General features: G+C 33.2%; 1 long non-coding RNA gene across 1 annotated transcript in view; it reads left to right on the top strand.

Moving 5' to 3' along the window:
• Positions 1 to 23,515, top strand: part of LOC106880123 (uncharacterized) — a 71,921-nt gene that overhangs the window by 31,583 nt on the left and 16,823 nt on the right. The window contains exon 2 of the long non-coding RNA XR_016245152.1: positions 15,221 to 15,447. This is a non-coding gene — a long non-coding RNA (uncharacterized LOC106880123). The remainder of the gene's footprint in view (positions 1 to 15,220; positions 15,448 to 23,515) is intronic.

Raw genomic sequence — 23,515 nt, 5'->3', positions numbered from 1 at the left:
CACGTGTTTCATAACCAATTTTCAAATAGAAAAGAAATTTAAATCGATTAAAATCAATTGAAATTATCTAAAATAAGTTCTATTCAAAAATATAGCTACTCGTCAGATCGTAAGTAGAACAATAATTAGATATATATCTCAACCAACAATAAGTACCAAATGAATTAATATGATATACTTATTATATAAAGATAGAAAAATTATTTAAAAAATATCATAATATCAAAATAATAACCATTCAATAATCATCCCTTCATCCATAATAATAACATGTATATTATATACAAAAAACATCTTACCTAAATTATCATTGTTTTAAATTATCATTGTTTTAAATACAAGTTGAACGAAGTTTAAGTTTAAAATAATAATGAAGATAAAATTAGTACATATTTAACCGGTGTAATAGTTAAAGCTATACTATTTAAAGCTAAAGACGTTTATTTAATTATGATTAAAGATCAATTGAATAATAGAAAAATACAAGATTATTTATTTCTACAAACGTAATAATAAAAAAATATGAATGAAAAAATTATGAATGGAAAAAATTATGAATGAAAAAATTAGGAAAGAAAAAATTATTAAGAATAAAAGGTTAAACTTTATATATATATACAAAGTTTTGATTTAAAAAAAACTTTAACGATATTATAAACTATAAAGATTAATAATTAATCAAATAATATTAATCAAAAATAATCGAAAATATATCAACACTATTCCAATCGAAGTTCTAATATTATGTTGAAATGAAACTATAACTCCTAAATAATATAGTGTTAAATAAGTTATCTATTAAAATAATCTATAAAGAACCAAATGAATAGTATAAAAACAAGAATACATATTATTTTCAAATAGTAGAAAATCTTTAGCAAAGTGAAAACAGTACTTATCCAAATTTTTCCGTAATTCAAACTGAAAAACTAAGACGTTATCTAATAGCTATAGCGTTTTAAGCAAGAGTTCGCGCGAAAATACTACGTTAAAAAAGAACGTTAAAATAGAGAATAGAATACGAAAGCATGAATGAAATAATAATACTTAAATAAATGAATGAAAAATTTAAAATTTATATAACTAACAACATAAAAAGAACAAAAAACTATAGTTATCTTATAAAACATATTAATAAATATTAAATTCTAATATATAATAAATAAATAAAAATATTAATAGTCGTAAATTAAATAATATTATGAAATAAACTAAAATACTACTATTGATTTAGTCTTATCAAAATCGTCGTGTCATTGTAATATAAAACCTTAAACTTACTATGCATACATATGTCCATTTTTCTCTCTGCTTCAGTACTTCTAAGTGAAGTCTGATCACTAATAATTTTCCCATGAGGTTAATTATTCTTTGCAAAGTAACTAACTAACATATCCTTACCTCTGCGATAACCACGAGGCCTTCAGGTTGCTGAAAGAGCTTTTAGGTGTCGCATCATTCGCAGTCTTGTTCACTGATGCTATGTATTGAATTTCAACTACACACATGAAGCAGAAGAGAAAGAATTCCATGAAATAGTGTAAACCAAAATCATACACAGCACTAATGAACAACGGTTATTCTAACAAATTAATACATCAAGACATAGAAGCATGGAATCATAAACAGAATAAAACGAATACATCAGAGAGTAGTCTGATTAAAAATACACCGACATCACACATCAAATGAATTAAATACCAATTAAATATATTGTCGATGAACATGTTATCAAAATCTCGTGAAGCAGATGACAAAATGTATTACACCAAACTATAAACTAACGCTAATATTATATTATATAAACAGGAAAAACATATTCTTAATAAAATCTACAAACATATAAACCCAGAAACTAGCTACTAATGGCCTATGTGATTTATGAGTTCGATTGAAAGCGTTAAAGTTGTAAAATTTGAGACTCCAACTGTTATATTGACTATAAATTGTACGACACACTCTTAACGACTCACCATGCATATACATCAAGGAGTAATTAACTGCAGTGCACTACGTCACACGCACACGAAACAAAAGTAGGTAGGAAACCATCATTGGGAGCAGGAAGTTTACTGTATAGAATTGGTCTCAGATACAGGGCCTATTAATAATGAAAGCGAAACTGCTTACACAGCACGATGATAAAATAAACATGCAGACAACATACACCAATTACAAACCAAAATCAAAACTTGAATAACGAAGTATAAATCTGAAAGTGAGAATTCAAATTCTGGTTGTAATGTCAGTACCAATGGCATTGTTGACTCCATTATAACGAAGCAGCAACATCGTTTCATACTTAAGATTATACTATGGGAGACGGCAGTCGTTATGGTGGGTTTAGGAAATGTTTGCTACCGAGCAACAAGCAGTAAAGGACTTCGTAAAAAACACTAGTAAATATAAGATAGCACATGCCATGATTTAACTCATTGTGTATTGCACTTATATAATTGCCATCTGGTTGACTATGAGCCTTCACAAGAAGTATCTCCAGAACTCCTTTCACAAATCAGCTACGCAAATACGCTGACAAGGTATCAAGCTGAAGGCAACCAGCCCATAGCACCTATTCTCATACGTGATCAATGTGGTAGAGAATTTCCCAGCCGATCTGGACACGCAAGAGACATGAAAGTACACAACCAAAGTGCTGCACCTAACGGTCACCTAGTTATTGCAACACAGGGATATGAATAACGCATGTGCAACAAAAATGCAAGTAGGTTCCATGCCCACTTCACCAACCCACTGCAGCAAAATATTTGTTAGTGATGATCATACTTTTCTAACATACGGACGTATACACACAAACACATACATATGCGCGCGCACACTCATAAACAGAAGTGTTTATGTATGTGTCACTGTATTTAAGAACGGAACAAAAATACTTATACTAGTAATAGAGATTCCTCATTTTCCAAACAGAATTTCAATCTTCATTCCTTTCACTCCATATATGCCTGTCTATATGTGTGTATGTTTATACCTAAGTATATATTTGTGTATGTTTATACCTAAGTATATATTTGTGTATGTTTATACTTAAGTATATATTTGTATATATCTGTACATATGTGTATTATCAAGTATTTATTTACGCATATGAATGCGTATCTGTATGAATTTGAGTATATTTATATATGTACATATTGTGTGTGAGTGTGTGTGTTTGTATATATGTCTTGAAAGAAAAAAAAAACGAGAACGTTTTTATGATTTTCCATTGAAAGAAATCCCACATTCACCGAACTTAGTCGATTTTATCAATAATTTCGGTAGAATATTAAATACAATATTCGAGATGAAAAAAGTGTGTTTCCCCTAGTTTCCAGGTATACTGGAACAGGTTCGATGTAGAAATTTGTATTTATGAAAGATATGAACCAATTTTTTTAGTTTATTTCTTTGTATGTGACTTTGAATGTTAGAGTTACCTCTCCCTCTCTTTCTCTCTCACTACCTGTCTTTCGTTCACACATTCCTGCTTTCTGTAACAGTGTATTTGAATACACACACACACACATAGATATATATGTATATATATATATATATATATATATATATATATGTATAAATGTGCAGTTAATATATACATTTATATACATTTATATAGATCTGTGTGTGTGTGTACTCGCAAATACACAAAGAAGCACACGTACAAAGGTATTAGGCATGTGTGTGTGTGTGTGTGTGTACATGTAAGTAAGTGTGTGTGTGTGTGTTTGCGTGTGTGCTCGCTTGTAATGTAATGACTCCGATAAAATACTATGCCTCGCTGGCACTCAACTCTCGATGGCTACACAGTTCCTTTTTGTGCGAAACAGTTGTAAGCTAATGAATGTGAATATGTAACTCTTTCTTCAGGTATTTCTTAATTGAGAACACAATCTGTAGTGAACTGCAGGCTGAAATTAATGTCCAGAACAGAAGACATAACCAATGAATTCACACTTCCTCAACGCCGGGCCTAGAAAGCATATAATGCATGTGTATATATATATATATATATATATACACACACACACACACACACACGCTGGATATGTATACATTTATATCTATATATAAGTATATATATACACACATATATGTATATAAGTATATACATATATACGTTTGTATATATATATATATATATTTATATATATATATATATCCACACTTATAAATATAAGCATGTATGTGCTTATATGTATGGACATGCATATATTCGTATATATCCGTATATTCATATATATGCGTATATATATATATATATATATATATATATATGCACATCCATCCATCCACCCACCCACACATACATGCATATATACGTGTAGCGCTCATATTCATTCATCGTTAATATATGTTGTATAACTGGTTCATTGTTGCTGTATATCACCAGTTTAGACTATTTAGTCAGAGGCATATACAGTAGAATATGAAAAGAATAAAAATATATATATATAAATTATTATATGTATAAATACACACAATATGAACTATATATTTATTTCATATGTATGTATGTACGATAAAATGCGTAAGAAACCAAAGAATAAAAAAAAAATGGGTAAAATACATGGAATTAACCCAGAATATTTTTGTATTTCCTTTCATGTTTAGAAGTTTCCAAAGTTACAGAATATAATACTTCCCAGTGGTGTACGGCATGCTTTATGCTATCTACCACCATATTAAATAACGCATGCGATAACTTTTCTCTTCAATATCGATTGCATAGTCAGTTATTATTTTTATTATTATTATTGTTATTATAATTTTTATTTTTGTTATTATTTGTATTATCATTATTATTATATGTTTATGTGTGTGTACATACATATACACTTATATATACACACACATACTGTTCTTTTGTAAAGTGCTACATTTAGATAAATACGTGCTTGCATAAGTGCATCTATATTCATCCATCCGCGTGCACGCGGGATACACACACATACTCTATTATTAAAGCTGCAAAAACATCAAAAATATCACAAAAACCTGCTATTCAAAGTTTCACGTTCCCGTTCATCAGGCAGCTGTACGTATAATTTATATTTTGATAACTCTCTTAGGCTTCTCATTCCTTTAAAACTCCTCTTTGGCTTCTCAGAGTCATTTATAAAACCAATTCTTTACAAGTTTGTTTATCGATGCCGTATATAAAAAAAAAACACTCTTAGATGGATTAGCGAGTGTTAAATTACATATGAATTAACATAAGAAAACAAAAACAAAAAAGGATTTATAAAAGGGTTATAAAATAATATTTGAATATATGAGTGGTTTTGAAACAAAAATGCTAATATTCAGTGAACAAAATTCGACCAGTATATAAATATTTTTGGAAGTTGGGTGACACTCCGCAATTTATTTCTAACAAAAGAAAATCTGGAATTGCAGCCATATGTCTTCGACTTTTGATTCTGTTTTGAACAATCCTATAACGTTGGAAACCATATTTATCGCATTGAAACAACAATTTATCTGCTCGAATTTTAATCCTCACGGGCTTTGCCACAGTGAGAAACACTAGATCTCCTCCATCAAATATTTGAAACACTGTTACGCATATCGAAATATTTTATCGGATGAAAGTTGTTTTTCATAGCATTTAATATCAAGAAGTACAATTTCTGAGGGTTTTAAAGTTTCTGGTAAGCTAACACCATCATATTTGGTTATATATTTTAAACACATGTCCAAGGCTTTAGTATGGACGGATTAAGGACGAGCTCATTATCTTCTCTCCTGTACTTCACGGCTGTCATCACCAAAGTTGACCTGGGAGATAACTGAAGTCACAACGTAAAGGGATAAAGACAAATACACCACCCCTCCAAAAAGAAAAAAAAGATATCTACGTGTAATGTTGTACTCCAAATTTATCAAATATATATTATCTCACAGCAGGTGTGACAATAACAATCTAATTTTAAAATAACAATTTTACGCTTCGAAAGACGTTTCCTCTGGTAACTTAATAATCAAACAGTGAGACTAAATTCTCAGTGAGAAAGATATACCTGCTCTTCCTTTTGTCACGCGATGATAGATTATTGAACATATGTTCCCTGTTTGATGTCAACATTAATGTTCATTCTATAAAGTACTTTAAAATGGTGAACAGCGCAAAGATACAAAATGTTAGATATATAAATTATAAATACAGGGTATTCAAGAAGTCTCTCAGCAGTGAATTTTCTTCATCCAAGATGTATTTCGAAACGTTTGTTGAAGTGCCATCTTATATATTGAAAATGAAGGACGACACTTTCAACACCTCTTATGGAGTTTTCTAAAGTCTTGTAGAGTCTAATATATTCTTTGGTAAACTTATACCATCTTATAGATACTTATCTTGCATTAAACTACTTACTGCGGAGAGACATTATATATATATATATATATATATATATATATATCCATCCACACACATGCACACACACACACACACACAGGTATATAAACATTATTTGCATTTATATTGGGCAAATTCATAACAATGGAACGGATTAAAAAATCAATAAATTGATATATTTATTAGACGTGGTTGGCCATACGTGGATGCACGGTCGACAGCTACAAAGTAGTTTCCCGGATTTTTTGTGTCAATGTCTAATAAATGATTGTCATCTATTGATTAACTAACCATTGTCATATTTCTGTGTATGCTTCATCTTCATGAATGCCAGTTGGTCTGGCTTTTTAATGTATTGAGTGTGGGGAATGTACATGATTATTTATACGTAAAAGCGGGGAAATGTTGCTTCTATTGATATGCTAAATGATTCTATGTGGATGTAATTTTCTTCGCGGTTATATTCCCACCTTTTTTGCTGCCGTTATACATTGCTCTTAACAACTGTATATGTAGGGTTCTCTAAGGGATTGTTCATATCTACATTTCTGACTATCATCTCCTTCACTATAGTTAAATTTCTATTTAGCACGTAAACCCGTGTCGTCTACTATTTTAAACCTACATGCTAGCATATAGGGCTCGAAGCAATAGTTTAATTTATTGAAACCCTTTATTTCACCTTTTCTGAAAGTTTTCCTCCTGCATCGCAAGTCCTTCGCTTGTCAACGTCTCACACTAGCCTATTTATTTATTAATCCCTACTCTTAATCCAACACATACAGCTTTAGGAAGGCTTGCGAACCGTTAGCAAGACGTTCGCAACGCAACTCACTTCAGAGTACGAACAAGGCTTTGCTAATGTTTGTGAGCTATCATACCTGCTGATAATGCAGGTATGATAGCTGACAGATTATATAAGGGAGTATCTGAAATAGATCTGAATCCACGGAAAGCAATATCTTTATTCTGATTCATAAGCTAAAATGAGGTTCATGGATGTTTTAAAGATTTTAGATTTACATATCACCATATTATGGGAGAATAAATATGCATGTTTAAAGCAAAATTAGGCGTCAAAAGTTCGTGAAAATAATATTTCGACTGACTCGGAGGGCTTTCTTCTGTAATGGCCAAGAGACACAGCTAGCACAACTAGATGCAAGCTCAGCGCCTTGAGGGAAATGTCTCTAAACATTGCCTCGAGTCTAGTTAAGTTTTGTGAGTGAAATTGGGTGGACCGAGACTGTGAGGAAGCCTGTTGGATTGACGGTAAATGAAAGCTACGGTCTTGTAGCATACTGTGTCACACTAAGTGGACCTGAGAATCGCATTAAGCCACTTAAATGCTAATCCATTCAACTGATTCTCAAACTCGCAAATCATGGAGATACAGAGATCCATTTACTAATTTTATATACATACATATATATATATATATATATATGGTTATTGACAACTTATAACTAAAAGGCACAAGTACAATCGTCACTAAGGTGACAAAGGGTGTATAGAATAAATCCTCTAAAAATCGGAAGTAAATAAGTCGCTGATACTTTTCTTTGACAGCTTTATATGTTCATTGCGGTGATGATGGTGGTGCTGCTTTCTGAAAGTGTAGGCAAAACTTAAAAACAACAGTAAACTTTAGTAAAAACTATCATTCATTTTAAAAAGATTTCTCTATGTGGCTATAACTGATAGTATCAATATACTATTATTATTAGTAGTAGTTGTTGTCGAAGTAATGATTTCGTTTTGTGTATTTTTGGTAAATTTGTTTTCCACATAGATTTTCCATTGGTTCCCGGATGACTGTTGTTTGGTGATCAAACGCATGTGCTGGAATATGGGAAAAATTCCAGCAAACTGGAAGAAGAAAATCAGGCCAAAAGATTTAGATCATGTTAGTCTTCTGTATCCATTTACAGATTAAATGCATGTCAGAGGCTTAACATTGTTTTGATTGGTGATCAGCTAGATACCATTTTCATTTTAGTTCATATATATATATATATATATATATATGAAGTAAAGCAAGATATATATATATATATATATATATATGAAGTAAAGCAAGATATATATATATATATATATATATGAAGTAAAGCAAGATATATATATATATATATATATATAAAGTAAAGCAAGATAGATATATATATATATATAAAGTAAAGCAAGATATATATATATATATATATATATATAAAGTAAAGCAAGATATATATATATATATATAAAGTAAAGCAAGATATATATATATATATATATATATATATAAAGTAAAGCAAGATATATATATATATATATATATAAAGTAAAGCAAGATATATATATATATATATATATATAAAGTAAAGCAAGAGATATATATATATATATATATATATATATATATATATATATATATAAAGTAAAGCAAGATATATATATATATATATATATATATAAAGTAAAGCAAGATATATATATATATATATATATATATATATAAAGTAAAGCAAGATATATATATATATATATATATATATATATCTTGCTTTACTTTATATATATATATATATATATATATATATATCTTGCTTTACTTTATATATATATATATATATATATATATATATATATATATATCTTGCTTTACTTTATATATATATATATATATATATATATATATATATCTTGCTTTACTTTATATATATATATATATATATATATATATATATATATATATATCTTGCTTTACTTTATATATATATATATATATATATATATATATATATATATATATATCTTGCTTTACTTTATATATATATATATATATATATATATATCTTGCTTTACTTTATATATATATATATATATATATATATATATATATATATATATATCTTGCTTTACTTTATATATATATATATATATATATATATATATATATATATATATAATCTTGCTTTACTTTATATATATATATATATATATATATATATATATATATATATATATCTTGCTTTACTTTATATATATATATATATATATATATATATATCTTGCTTTACTTTATATATATATATATATATATATATATATATATATATCTTGCTTTACTTCATATATATATATATATATATATATATATCTTGCTTTACTTCATATATATATATATATCTTGCTTTACTTCATATATATATATATATATATATATATATATATATATATATATATATATATCTTGCTTTACTTCATATATACATATGTATCTATATATATATATATATGCGTGTGTGTAAGTGTGCTCGCGCGCCCGTGTGTAGACAGCAGACTCGCAAACATGTATATATGTCTGTGTGCGTGTGCACATATGTGTATTATATGTAAGTTATACATGTGTTCATATACATAAATTTATGCAATTTATACATACACGCACACGCACACGCACAAACGCACACATTTATGTACAAGTTCTCATATATTCTCTTGAATGGCAAATGGTATCACTAATCATTACATTGCGAAACCTCTGACAAGTACACTCAGTGTTGAGTACGTGTTTGTATCTACATATGGATGCATGTATATATCTATGCGTGTATGTGTGTGTGTGTGTGTGTAGATGTGAACGTGTTCTTTCAGCTTCTAATATTCGGCTCTGTTTTAGTTGGGTTTTTAGCTTTTCGAACGGTAACTCGATATCCTGTCTTCACTATTGTCTTCTCTCTATATAATTCCACCTGTCCTTTGTATTACGTCTTAAACACTCTGAGATGCCAGGTAAAAGCTGTCAAAAATTCCCCATAATCTAGTCAGCTCTAATACACAGTGTATGTCTCTTCTTATTGACCTGGAGAATTTGATTCCCTGTCAGTTGCCATTTATATAATAATAAACTAGAAATCACGGTCTCTGTAAATGGTGGAACATAGGCGGTCTTGAAACGTGATCCGGGTGAGCTAGGCAAGCTTTCAAAAATAGGAAACTCTACTGATAGGGAAATTGCCGCTCAGGGCAAACGAGGCTAAATATTTATGGAAGCAGTGTCGTCATCTCAGCTCCTTATATGGCATCAGATCTTGACGAATGAAGGCAGATGTCAAAAAGTTCAAAATTCATACAACAATTAACCGTCTATGACACCCGTAACTACTGAGCAGCAATGACATCTGGGTCAAATATATGTAAGACCAACGATTCTTGGCAGGTAAAGACCTGCACTGAACCATAAAAGAGAAAAGAAATGTAGGACAACTATAGATTACCTGACAGAGATAAAAAGATGATTCTGAGGTGGGTTCGATGACAGAAAACGACGCGGAACTGCTGCGTGTGACTACGTTCTACCGGAAATTCTTTCTGCACATTTAGTTAAATTATTAAACGTCTGTGGCATTTAAATCGTCGTTAGTGTGTCATAGAAAGTGTATATACACCGTCAGATGGGACTGATGCAGTGGAATTGTCCGAGACAAAATCTTTTAATGGACTCATTGTGTTAAAAACAATATAGATTGTAGCGAAGGAATATTTTCACTGCGGAGTTTCTCGAGTGTGACCAATGCGTTCCGCTATTGTTGAGGTGCGCCAGTGAGTGCATCTGATTCTCACCTGTTTAAACAAAATTCATGGTGTATAAGTATTCTAAATAAAGAATTAAATTTTGGTGTCCGTTTCCAGTTCCAGTTTCATAGTATTAAGAAATGTCAAACTTCCTCGTAAACAGATAATGGACTCTCTCTTTCTCTGTGCCCTCCCACCTCTTTCTGTGCCTCTCTCTCTCTCATAAATATTGATATGGGTGAGAGCTCAGTGCTTTGGCCAACAAACTGCATAACCTGTTCCTGCAATTAACTTGCTGCCAGTACATGTGAGCTCTTTACGTAATTCTCAAACAATCATTAATTGTTTTTAAATAGGTGCAAGACCTGAAATTTTATGGGAAACGGGTTAGTCGATTAAATCGAGTCAATTACTTGAGTGGTAATTTAATCTATCTACCCTGGGGCAACAAATGCAAAGATGACCTCTTTGGAATTCGATTTTATAAAGACGGGAGAATTATCGATATGCATTTTGTCCAACGTCTGCCAACCCGTCATCTCGCTACCATTATGTAGTGCTTACCCCCGTGGAAATTCCACATTATATATATATATATATATATATATATATGTAATAGCGAAAGAACAGTATTTATTCCAAAAGGTAATCTCGGTTGCCAACCTAACGACGAGATTGTCTTAGAACTCAGAAATTCTGTGTTATTTGTCTTCAAAGGATCGCTCATAAGGATTCGTGGTTCATAAAAAAACACCGTCTACCAACGATATAACTACGTGTGCTTTTACGCACCACGAGTCCTTATGACAGATCTTCTCAAGGTAAATAACAATATTCTTAGTTCTAACATAACCTCCACGTTAAGTTGGAGATAAAAATTGCCCCCACCCCTCCACACACACATATTATGCAGGCTTCGTTAGAGTCTAGGTGTTTCAATGTTCAGGATGCTGGGATCGAGTTCCATTTGTATGTGTGAGGTTGGGGGGGGGGGGAGCTTTTTCTAGGCTGACGAAGAAGACGTGATGCTAGAGCTGTGAATCAAGGAATATTAATTTCATTTATTCTTATGACTAGCTCTATTGTATCACTTTCCAGGTAAACTGACAGCTGACTGTTTAAGGACGACTTTAAACGTAACGAGTAGCGAGGTCTCTTGAAAATGTACAAAATGTGGCATCGTAGTGTTATCAAGTAATTGCAGAGGTGAAAGTGTTTCGTCCCAACCCGAAGACATTCAAACTGACATGGTTGTTACATTAGGGATGACTCTCCAGCTTTATGGACGGTGCGAAAGTGGGCAGTTAGATATAGGAGGGGAAAAGAGTCTCGAAATGACCTAGAGTTTGAAGGTCCTGCAGCTACCACCACCAAGGAAAATATTGATTGTGTTTAACACATGGAGATGGATAACAGGCAACAGAATAGAAATCAAACGGCCAATGTTATTAGCATATCCCTGAGAGAGTTGAGAATATTCTCCTTAATTAACTTGATACTTGGAAGGTTTCTGTTCGGTGGGCACAACGTTTTGGGACAACTGATCACATCATGAAAATATCTGATACTGCTTGAAGCAGATCTAGTTGATTCAGCATGGAGACTATATTTGCTAATAATACCACGGGACACGAACCCTTAACAGTTTCGTTCGTAATCCAACATCTTCTCTGCGTTGTTATTTGCTACTGTTTCATGATATTACATATTTATATAATTTTCAAATATCAAACGAAAAACACTGGATAGTATTTGATATTTATAGTTTTCAACTTGTCATGGGAAAAGATCTAGTCATAAGAATGACATGATATAACAACATATCTACCCAGTAAAGTACATTTTGGAATTATAATACTCATTTTAGACATTTTTTGTTGATTCTGGTTTAAATGATTTACTTTATTATTATTATCTTCTTTTTTCTTTTACTAAATCAGATTTCTTTATTTCTTTCACATCTCATGTTGAAAGTAATATAATGAAATCGGTATAGAAGAAAAATAATTTATGTGGAAAACACGAAATCTTTTATGGAATGGTTTACTAAAATGTTTTTATATAATCTCTAACACTGAAGTTAAGAATGACAAGTAAACATGGAAACGGCATCTCCTTCATGTAACATTTATAGAAGAAACCGGAAAAAAATGGTTAGTTGTTCGGTAGCATTTAACAATGCTATGTACTAGAAGACAAGCAAAAGGTGATGGAGTGTTACCGTTAATGACAAGGAGTTTGAAACTGTTCGGATTTGGTTAAATGAAAAGTATTCTCAGACATCTTCTTCTTCTACTTTAAAGAAACGAATATAAATCTGCCAAGACGTTAAGACAAACAATTGAAAAAGAACACATATAACTGGCAAAACCAACATTAGTTGTTGAATGCTCAGGAAATTAAGAGTAAGAGGAAGCCAGAAATGATAGTGAAGAATTCCTTCGTTTGAATAGGTACTTAGCTTTTACAGGAAGTTGAAAACAGGTAATAACAATTGAATAACTGACAAGTCATAGAAGAATGTGTAGAGAAAATAAGTGGTTCTTAACATACAATAAGAAAAGGCGACAGGGGTGAGTGTACGTATGTTTGTTTGTGTGTGTGTGTTGAGAGGGAGAGAGTAGACAAAGGGAGACAGTGATATATTAAAAGAAACGAGACAGAAAACTGAGAACGAAATGTGGGGAAGAGATAGCAAAAACATTCCTAATTCACAAACAAAGTAAAGAAAACACAAATCGAAATGTGTGTCTACTTGTGTATGTGTTGGTGTTTGTTTGTGTGTGTGTGAGTTATGCAGTAGCGGTGAGTGACTTTATGGGGAAAATAATGGCTTGTTCATATTCGTTTTGAAAAAACGCGATCTACAGTATGGACACGCTTTTAGATAACAAAACTGCAACAAAATCTACATTACATCCCCTCCCCCCTCACCCTCCCCCCAAAAAGAATGATCACCTTCTTCCCCACCATCATCTGGGTGAGCCTGCTCGGACATTTTTAACCTGCGCATGCAATCCATCTCAGTCCTGCATTAGTTGAGGGAGGTCTTCATGGAGGCAACCATGATCGCTAGTAAGTTCTTCAAGATATGTTTAAAATTGCTCTTAACATTTGGATGCAAGTTCCATCTTGCTTGGATTCTAAATTTTTGCTAAGTGTCCAGGCGGTTATTCCATATATATATAAAAAAAGTAAATATTAATGACATGTAAAATCGTTTTGTGATTCAAAACGACTGTGATATTTTTGAAGTGCATTGTCTAACACTTTGTCAAATACATGAAGTCACTACTTCTGGTGTCCTTCGGAAGCTAAAATGTTTCTCCGGGTACGAGTGCAGATACAAGCACACTTTACTATGGTAACTTTATAATCTCGCAGTGCCAATATTGTACTTGCATTTACAATATGGTTTACACATCCGGCATCCTCACCAACTACCTACATATATACTTCGGTTATTTTTTTTTCTACAGAATTTGTATGCGGGGCTTCGTTGTAGGCTGCATGTATTATTAACAAAATTAAATACATTAAAGAAAGGAGCAACCAATTGAGTCAGTGTATAAAACGGGGTTGTCCCTTCGTGGTTGATCGTTTTGCCAGGAAAACAGAGATAAAATGTTAATAAAAAAATTATGAGAAATATATTGCAGTGAAGAAAGTGTTGTCTTCAGTCATTTGTCTGCTTTGTCAAAGGTGTTCTCTAGGAAAACAACAACCATATTAACATTTTTTATCAACCGTCGAAGGAAGAAAAGAAAAAACGAGAAAAAAAATCCTACACGTGATAGCATGATAAAAGAACAGTAAAGAGTTACTTTGAACGACAGGATAACTGTGGTTAAAGCTGATTTAGTTTTGAGCATCACACGTTTTGCCTATCGGGATATACTTTGTCCAATATCAGGTTACATATTTAACTAATCAGTGTGTGATTTAAAGGATATTTGATTGTTAATAGTCGCCCCATGAGCCGCTGCCTAAGCCCATCTGGAGAGATCGTAAGGCAAACATCTGAACATGTATTATCGAGTAGGCAGTTCATCTTTTTATAATTTTGATTTAAAATAAATGTCGTTATAATATACTTTGATGTTTTAAATTTCCATACAATAGATTTTAAAAAAATATATATAATTTGTTCTAAATTTTCTGAATATTTTACCGTTCCCTAATATTCTGAATGAATGGCAGCAGTGTAACAAGGTTTTTAACAACCATGTGATGTATTATTTTTTAATAAAATCATTCCTAGTATTCATGCTTTAGTGTTTTTCTCATTTCTTTTTTCAGACGAACGTTTAAGCGAAGATTCTTCTCCCGAGAAGTTAAGCGCTTCATCCGTGATTAGCAGCAGTGTATCTTCACCATCAACCAGTCACAGCAGTGAGGCTCGATCTAGGAGGGTGGCATCAGTTCGAACCAAGTCGACTTCATCTAGTGAATTAGTGGTTACTGGATCAGGACACAGCAGTGTATCGGGACATTAAGCAGAGAAATGAAATGACTCCCTTCTACAGGTATAACATTTATTTCCTTCATCAAATTTGTAGCTCTTATTCTATTTATCTTTATACTTTCGTCTAACTCTGGAAGAATTGCCAGAGCTTCGGTGAAGATGCTTTGCGATATAATTTGGGCCACTTTACGTTCCGAGTTCAGTTCCTGACGAGGTTAACTTTACCGTACCAGCAAATAAAATACAGGTGAACAACTCGGACTGACGGTAACAGAGCAGGCTCCTTTTTTCAAAACATCATCATAAATTAAAAATCATTTATCTAACTCTGGGCAATGGATTGGCGGAATCTTAAGAACTTCGAAGAAAAAAACGTGCTCTATTTTGTTTGGGTACTTTAGGTTCTGAGTTCGAATCTCGATAAAGTCAACTTTGCCGTTTGTCGATAAACTATTCTATTATGTGGACTCGCCTATTCCTCTTCTCAGGTAGCCTTGTACCTAAATTAAAAACGTGATTATGATTATTACTTCGTCTGAGTCAGGGTGGGGGACTTAATGAAGTTTTAGACCCACGGAGAAAATTCCTTGCAGTAAGTGTTCTGACTCTTAATAACCTGATTTCAAATTTCGCCAAGTCAACTTCGCCTTTTATTCCTCCGAGGTCAATTTAGTACAAATCAAGAAGTTGAGTTGATGTAATCGCTCAAAACTCCTTCAAAATTTAATCCCTTGTATTTACGTCAATTAGGTGCAATTAGCAAATGCTTTAATTTTCATGTCATTCAACACACGCACGCACGCACGCACGCACGCACGCACGCACGCACGCACGCACGCACGCACGCACGCACGCACGCACGCACACGCGCGCGCAATACACAGGCAGATACGTATGTACATGCATACAAAACTTGATATATGTGAAGAAGAAAATAGGTCAGCACCGGACTAAATGCTTCAATCTCTATGTATAGTTTCATTCATCTAACGTTAAATTACCTATTTCCTTATTTACAAGCTGAGCGGGTAAGACTAACACACACGAATGCTTTCCGTTAACACTACATTTTTTCATCCAGTATTAGATAGATAGATAGATACTTGTGTTCGCGTAGGCAGACTAGCATATACGTGTATGTTCAGTGTGGATGCCTGTGCTGCGAATAGTATCACATGAAGGCTTTTTAATATCCGACGTTTGATTATAAAGGTGCTAATTCTCTCCTCTCGACTGCTAACTAATTTTATCGAATCCTGAAAGAATTGAAAGCCATGTTGGCCCTAGTGTAAATTGAAATTTCTAGTTTAAAGAGTTGGAATAAATTTTGACCCGTATTTTATCCAACATTCGAATAAGACTACTTGCAAATTTTTCGCCAATGGCTGCTCTTCGTTTTCCAGTTACGCAACGCAAATGAAGAAAACTATCATAAAACTGCCATTATTCCGAAATGATTCGTATGCATTGCTCGTAAGAATGCGAAAGAACGTGTACTGCAAATTTAAAACCCTTGTTTTGAATTTTACAGCCAGCCACAGTTACCTTTTCCTGGGTACTGATGTGATTGAATCGTTACGACGTTGGACACCCAGGCTTTTCGCTATTTGGTTCAGCTCTTTAGGTTTGGAGTTGAAGTTGCACCGAGGTCGTAGTTTCTTTTCATCTATTCGGCAATATAACTGAGTGTTCTGTTATACCATCTTTCTGACTTTGTGCCTTGGATCACAAATTAGGGGCGATCGGTCAGCAGAAAATTTAGCAAGTCCGACAAAGAACCTTTCTTGATATTTGTTAAACCTCCTTACGTTCTGATTTCAAATCTTGCTGACTTCAAATTTTGAAGCAATTAGATACAGTAAATGATGAAAATTAGTTTGGTAAAATGGCAAATACATTGATAGATTTTTCTAGAATAATTTGTCAGTATAATAGGAAGTTCAGTAGATAACGATTGTTGAGTAAAATATAAGTTGGAAGTGAAGTAATTGTTGTTTTATTTTAGGTTAATATGTTTACGCTATGATATTGATATGACAAGTTAACGCTTAATATAGAGTTTATGGTTAAAGTATGAAAAAGAAAGAAAAAACAAACAGAAAATGACTAAATGAGAGATAGATGAAACAAAACGATAAATGGGGAGATAACATAGGTCACATTGGAATATATCGTGGAAGCTATTTGAAAATGGGACGAAGTGTTAAATTCAATATAGTTCTGAGATGAAGTGAAAAGCTGTATGTATGAAAGTACGTGTGTGTGTATATATATATATATATCTGAAGTGTGAAGAAATGTGAATGAGGAAGCAAGGCATGTAATCAATTAGGTGACAGGACCACCAAGGTGAAATGTGCCAGCGAATATTGAAGAGAAAATCATTAAGTATATTTCATGAAGCATCTTTGAAATCTAAGTTGAAAACCAGGCCATATAATGTAGTTTGATAATTATCAGTATTATACTGGCGTTGTGGGTAACCTTTTGTAGCGGCCATTTAATACGTGTGTTCTGGAGACTGATATCATTTCAATCAACTTTGCTTTGATGCCAGATTAATGTTAACGTCATGAAACAGTTTCTTCTATTCCATAACTTTCTTCCTGAATTTACATTTTTTTGTTTCTTTCTTGGAGAGAGAAATAGATGGAAATTTCAAATGATTTGTCTTCCGTAATTTTTATCTGACGAGGGAAGAAGCATGTGAGGGAGTGTAAGCCGTAAAACAGAGAGAGAGTGAGGATGACAGTGAAAAGAGGGGAAAATGTATACATGTATAATTAAAAATGCTAGAGGAGGGGGTCTGTGTGCACAAAATATATTGTGAATATAATTCAAGATGGAACATGGATACGGTTAACAGAAAAAGAACGGATGACAAGGAAACATCTTCCTCAGACAAGGAAATTCAGAGCACAAATAGAGTGCCCAGTAGGACTATTCCAAATTTTACCTCCTTAGCACGGCCAGAATAATCAGGAATGTATTTGTTAAAAAGTACAGATAGCATAGTACTGTAGGCCACAGGCAGCAAGCCAGCTACGCATGCAAGGCTCCAGGAGAAGCCACAAAACCTGCGATAATAATAATGCGTATTATTATTATTATTATTATTATTATTATTATTATTGCTTCATATTTTGACCTAAGGTCAGCAATTTGGGTTGTGGCAAGTCGATTTCAACAACTCCAGTACTTGACTTCTACTCATTTTATCAACCTTGAAAGGCTGAAAAGCAAAGTTGATATAATTTATCGATTGTAGAGGAATAAAAGACAATTGTAACCTCAGCAGAATTTGAACCCAGAACGTAAAATGCAGGAGAAAATACTGCAAAGCTCTTTATCCCGCCGCTTTACTGATTCTATCATCTCACCGCATTCTACTTAAGTAATAATATCTTCCTTTGTTGCAATGATTCTGTTTGTTTTTTCCTGAGCAACGTTAGTGATGATACCAATATTAACTAAACTGAAAGGAAAACGACTTGCTCCAAAATGGCCATTATGAAGCAAATTTATTTGTTTCCGTATTTTTCTAGAAATTCTTCTGTAAAGCCGGAGTGAGGAGGGATGGAAATGATTTGAATTTTACTATTTGTGTTCAAGGGGATTCGTTTGTTATTTTGTTTGAACATTTACAAACCAATATTAAATAATGGTAACACAATTCCATCGACACCTATGTGTGTATCTAGACAATATCATGTCAACAGCTGTGTTCAGTGATTGCTTTGTATATTGAGAGAAATATTAAAGGAAATAATGTGTGTAAAACCAAGGTCGAGATTTCGAGGTTATGAATTTTGGTTTATAGCCAGCGTATGTTATCGATTCGGAGGAAGTGAAAAACAACCCTAAAAAATTTGAAGGTGGTTGCCCAGTATGGAAAGAAGCCTTTTAGTATAGTACTATCCGTCATTAATGACGAGTGGTGTGTGTGGCATGGTGATATGTATCATGCTTTCGTTAATTGTTTTAGGTTTTTGTGTAGTTGTAAGCAATGATAAATTCCCCCTAGGCCTCTAAGCCTTTCAGCCAGTGGCACACCCAGTTTGCGATAGATGGTAGGAGATAAGACTACTCCAGCAACCGGCTGATACTCATGACCCTTAAATAGGCTGGATTATCCCCAAATGAAATATATTGCGTAAGATTACAATACACTACCCGATCAAAGATTTCAACGACGATCTTGTGGGCTGAGTACCCCTAACTACAAACACAAAAGAAAGAAAAACAGAAATACAATGATTGAGACAAACGAGATGAAAAAATGTTTGGCGGATATAATATTTAGCATATCGTGTTAAGTTTCTCTATTGGAAAGACGATATGAAGGGCAAAATGGAGTTTCTATTTCCAGCAGGGTGGTCACCCTCTTAACGGCCATCTCACAGGTTCATTGTTCTTTTTTAGACGTAGGTCAGTACTTACTATAAATTATGATCACCGCTACCTTTTGAGTATGAGCATGTTTGTGCCTAACACTTATGTCCATTACATATGAATGGCGGTTGGTAAGTAGGCGATGCCAGGGCAAGATTTATGCGATTTTATGCCATCCAGCGGGGCTTCCATTCTCGTTCCTTCCAACACCATTATTTTACATTTAAAAGCACCGATCCCCAAACGTTCAACCCTGGCTGGACTGCTTCCTCGCCCTTTTTTTGTATCACACTTGACACTAAAAAGGAAAAGGAGAGCTATTTCTGGTATAGCCAGACTCGGGAACATAGACGTACGCTGTCGACTCCCACCGTTGCTCTAAATCGAATGCAGCAGGGAATTGCAAGACTCACAAACATTATATATGTTACGAGCATTTCAATGGTTTCCCTTTTGTTATCTTACTCGGTGTACTTCGTCTCCCCCTCCTCAAACCTCTTCACTTCAAATCAAAGAGTGTTGCATTTATTCCATCCGGAGGTTTCTGAAATATTTTTATCTGATAAATACAGAAAACAGTTTCTTTTTAAAGGTTAGTTATTGATAATAGTCAATTAAACTTTGGAAATTGATTTATTTCAACTCCTGGACCTGGTTTAAAGAGATGTTGTTTATACTTCACATCTTCTTGCATGGTAGTGTGTGGCTTTCCTCTTCCTACTACCCATGAACTGTTAGCTATACTGTAGGGCAATGCTGTTTATCGTGAATGCCTGATGGCCAATCGCGTAAAGAATTACAATTCGTGTGTATTCTGTTTGAGTTCAAATCTCTGTGTGATCTTTCATTGTGTTTCATGGAACTCTCATAACCCACTGAGTAAAGAATTAGTCAACCTTGTTTCTGTGTGTGTTCATATTCATTTATACGAGTTCAGATCCTCTTATGACTCATTTCTACACCGAACACAATCGTTCTTTATCTAGATGTCCGCTCCGATAAAGGACATTCACACGATGACTGTAGCATATTTCCTTTATTTATTTATTTATTTGTCTTCAAAATTTCCTTTCCACGAGATTCTCCTTTCCTCGAAATTCAGCGCTTATAAAGCACAATCCTATTTCAATGTACATCTCTTATTGCTAGGACAACTAGAAGCAGGGTACATATATACGAGATGTACTTTACGTGCATTATATTGATTTCATTCTTAGTATTCCATACATTTTTTAACTGCTAAGTGTTGTCACAATACATAACTTTGTCAGGCCAAATTGATTATGATAGGAGAATAGAATAATTTCACAGTTAGAATGTTAGTTATCGTCGTCGTCGTTGCTGTTGTTACAGTTCAAAACATATTCAGTGATAATTAAGTAGACCTATTCTCAAAGACATCTAGAAAATTCACCTATCAGAAATAATTGATATTTCGTTATTAGATGACTGAATGAGTATTAAAACAACATAGCATTTTGCATATCTTACTAAACGTGCCTATACTGTAGAAAGCCACAATACCGCAGTATTGGTCTTGCCAGAGTATCTCGTATAGAGATGGTGTGTTAAAAAGCAATGTAGCATATAAGCATCAGGTGAAAAGCATCCAGCAGTGGCGGTGGAATTGCTAAGTCAGGATTTCTGTGACTTTGCGCGTCATCGGTTGCCAGTATCCACTATCAAACGCTTGTTATTAGACAGATTTAGCTTTTACTGATATAGTAAAAGAGTAACATCTCACTGGTGTCTCAAATAGCCGGCAGATTGATTATAAGTTGAGAATAACATTCTGTATAACTTATTCAACGAAGATGTATTATCGAAGGCCAGAAATTAACAGCTGTAAAGAAATTAGCTGTACGGACACGAGACAAATCAAATGTAGGAAAATGCATGCCTTAAAACGCGTGTTTAGAGAAGGTTGGGATAGCCATTTTGAGTTTGCTCAGGGCTTCCTCTCGCAGAAAATATATCTTTTCTACTGTAAGCACAAGGCCCGAAACTTTGGGGCAGGGGGCCAGTCGATGAGATCTACCCCAGTACTTAACTGGTACTTAATTTATCGACTTCGAAAGGCAAAGTCGACCTCGGCAGAATTTGAACTCAGAGCGTAAAGACAGACGAAATACCACTATGCATTCGCCCGCCGTGCTAACGTTTCTGCCAGCTCGCCGCCTTGGTTTAATGTGAAAATATTGTAAAAACGAGTGCTGATACTTTGGTTGATGGAGTAAAAGAATGCTCATTCTGAAAACCGGCAAAAGATAGGCCATATTTATTCATAGACAGAATAATATAAAGAAACAGTTTTTATTTTATTAGTTACAAAACTAGAAAACTCTTGTATTATATTATAAACTGTAATAATATAAACAACAGAAGAGAGACTGTTGAATAAAATATAAATTAAGACGCACACAAAAACGAAATCTATTTTATACAAGATACATAGTTTAATAACGGAAACTCGATGTCTGTAAACAAAAGTATATCTTTTAAATGTATTCATATATTTGTAATGTACATTTCTTGAGGTTTTAATCATTGACTTTAACTAAATTGCTCATATATGTATGCATGTAGATACATACATCCATATGTATGTATGTATGTATATATTAACATACATACATACATGCACACACACTCACACAAATATAGTTATGTGTGTGTGTGTATATATATATACGTATACATGAATACTTGCACATGGACAACCATCCACATACATTTAGTTTTGCGTGGTTTTCAACGTTTATATTATTTTCTCTCCAGTTCTTTTCTGAACATACACACATTACTCCATACGCGTATACTTTCTCGCACATGCACGAACATGCACACGTACGCACTATTAACTAGATGGTTCTATGGTAGGTTGCACAAAATCGTCCAGTAGCCATGTTGTCTAGTGGACAATTTAAAAATTTAATTTTCACTTCTAGCTACAATGCTAATAACATTCAGAATCGATTGCAATAGTTTATGCGTTTTCATCATTTCACACAAAATTGATCGAATTATCATTTTGTGTACATTATATAATTCCTTAAACTTAATTACAGTTTGAATACCTGGCTCAAATATATGCAAGCATGTTTTTGTTTAAACAATTCAATACTAAGATCGAATTTGGTTAAGAAAAAAATATCATGCATAAAAATTAAAGTAAGTTTAGAAATAGTTTCCAGCTGATTCGACTGCGTCGTTTTCGGGACCTTTGCGCCCGAAAGCTCAAAGTTCTATCTATTGACACTGTGCACTATTTGTGTATTTACGAGAGTATTGGTGGGAGGAAAATAGGCAATCATATTCGGATTTCTAGTTTTGTTCACTGTTCGTTTTTTTGTATACGCCTCAAACATTATTACCGAATCAGAAGAGGTGGATAAATAATGACCTCATGAATTGCTGACCAATATAGCTTCTTACGATTAGCGCTTGGCCATTTCAACGTGAAGGCCTAAAATTAGATGTCTGAAGAGGAATGTAATCAGTTTGTTACGGGGTGTGCGCCAAATCCCTTCCTTTGGATACGAGTGCCATTGACTCTCAGGAAGATAATTCGCTTACGACAGTTTTTGTTTTATTCCTCCTGATGACCCCACATAATCCCGGGGAAACTCGACTACATGTTTACCTCTAGCAGCTTGCCATGGATTTGGTCCTGATCTCATCAGGAACGTTGTCTCCCTTAATTTAAATATCAACCTCTAGGATTAGTCAATTTAGAT

This window comes from Octopus bimaculoides, chromosome 19 (assembly GCF_046866305.1).
Source record: "Octopus bimaculoides isolate indiv1 chromosome 19, ASM4686630v1, whole genome shotgun sequence".
In the NCBI taxonomy this organism is placed as follows: Eukaryota; Metazoa; Mollusca; class Cephalopoda; order Octopoda; family Octopodidae; genus Octopus; species Octopus bimaculoides.
Note: the sequence above shows the minus strand (reverse complement) of the source record. Positions and strands in the feature narration are given on the sequence as shown.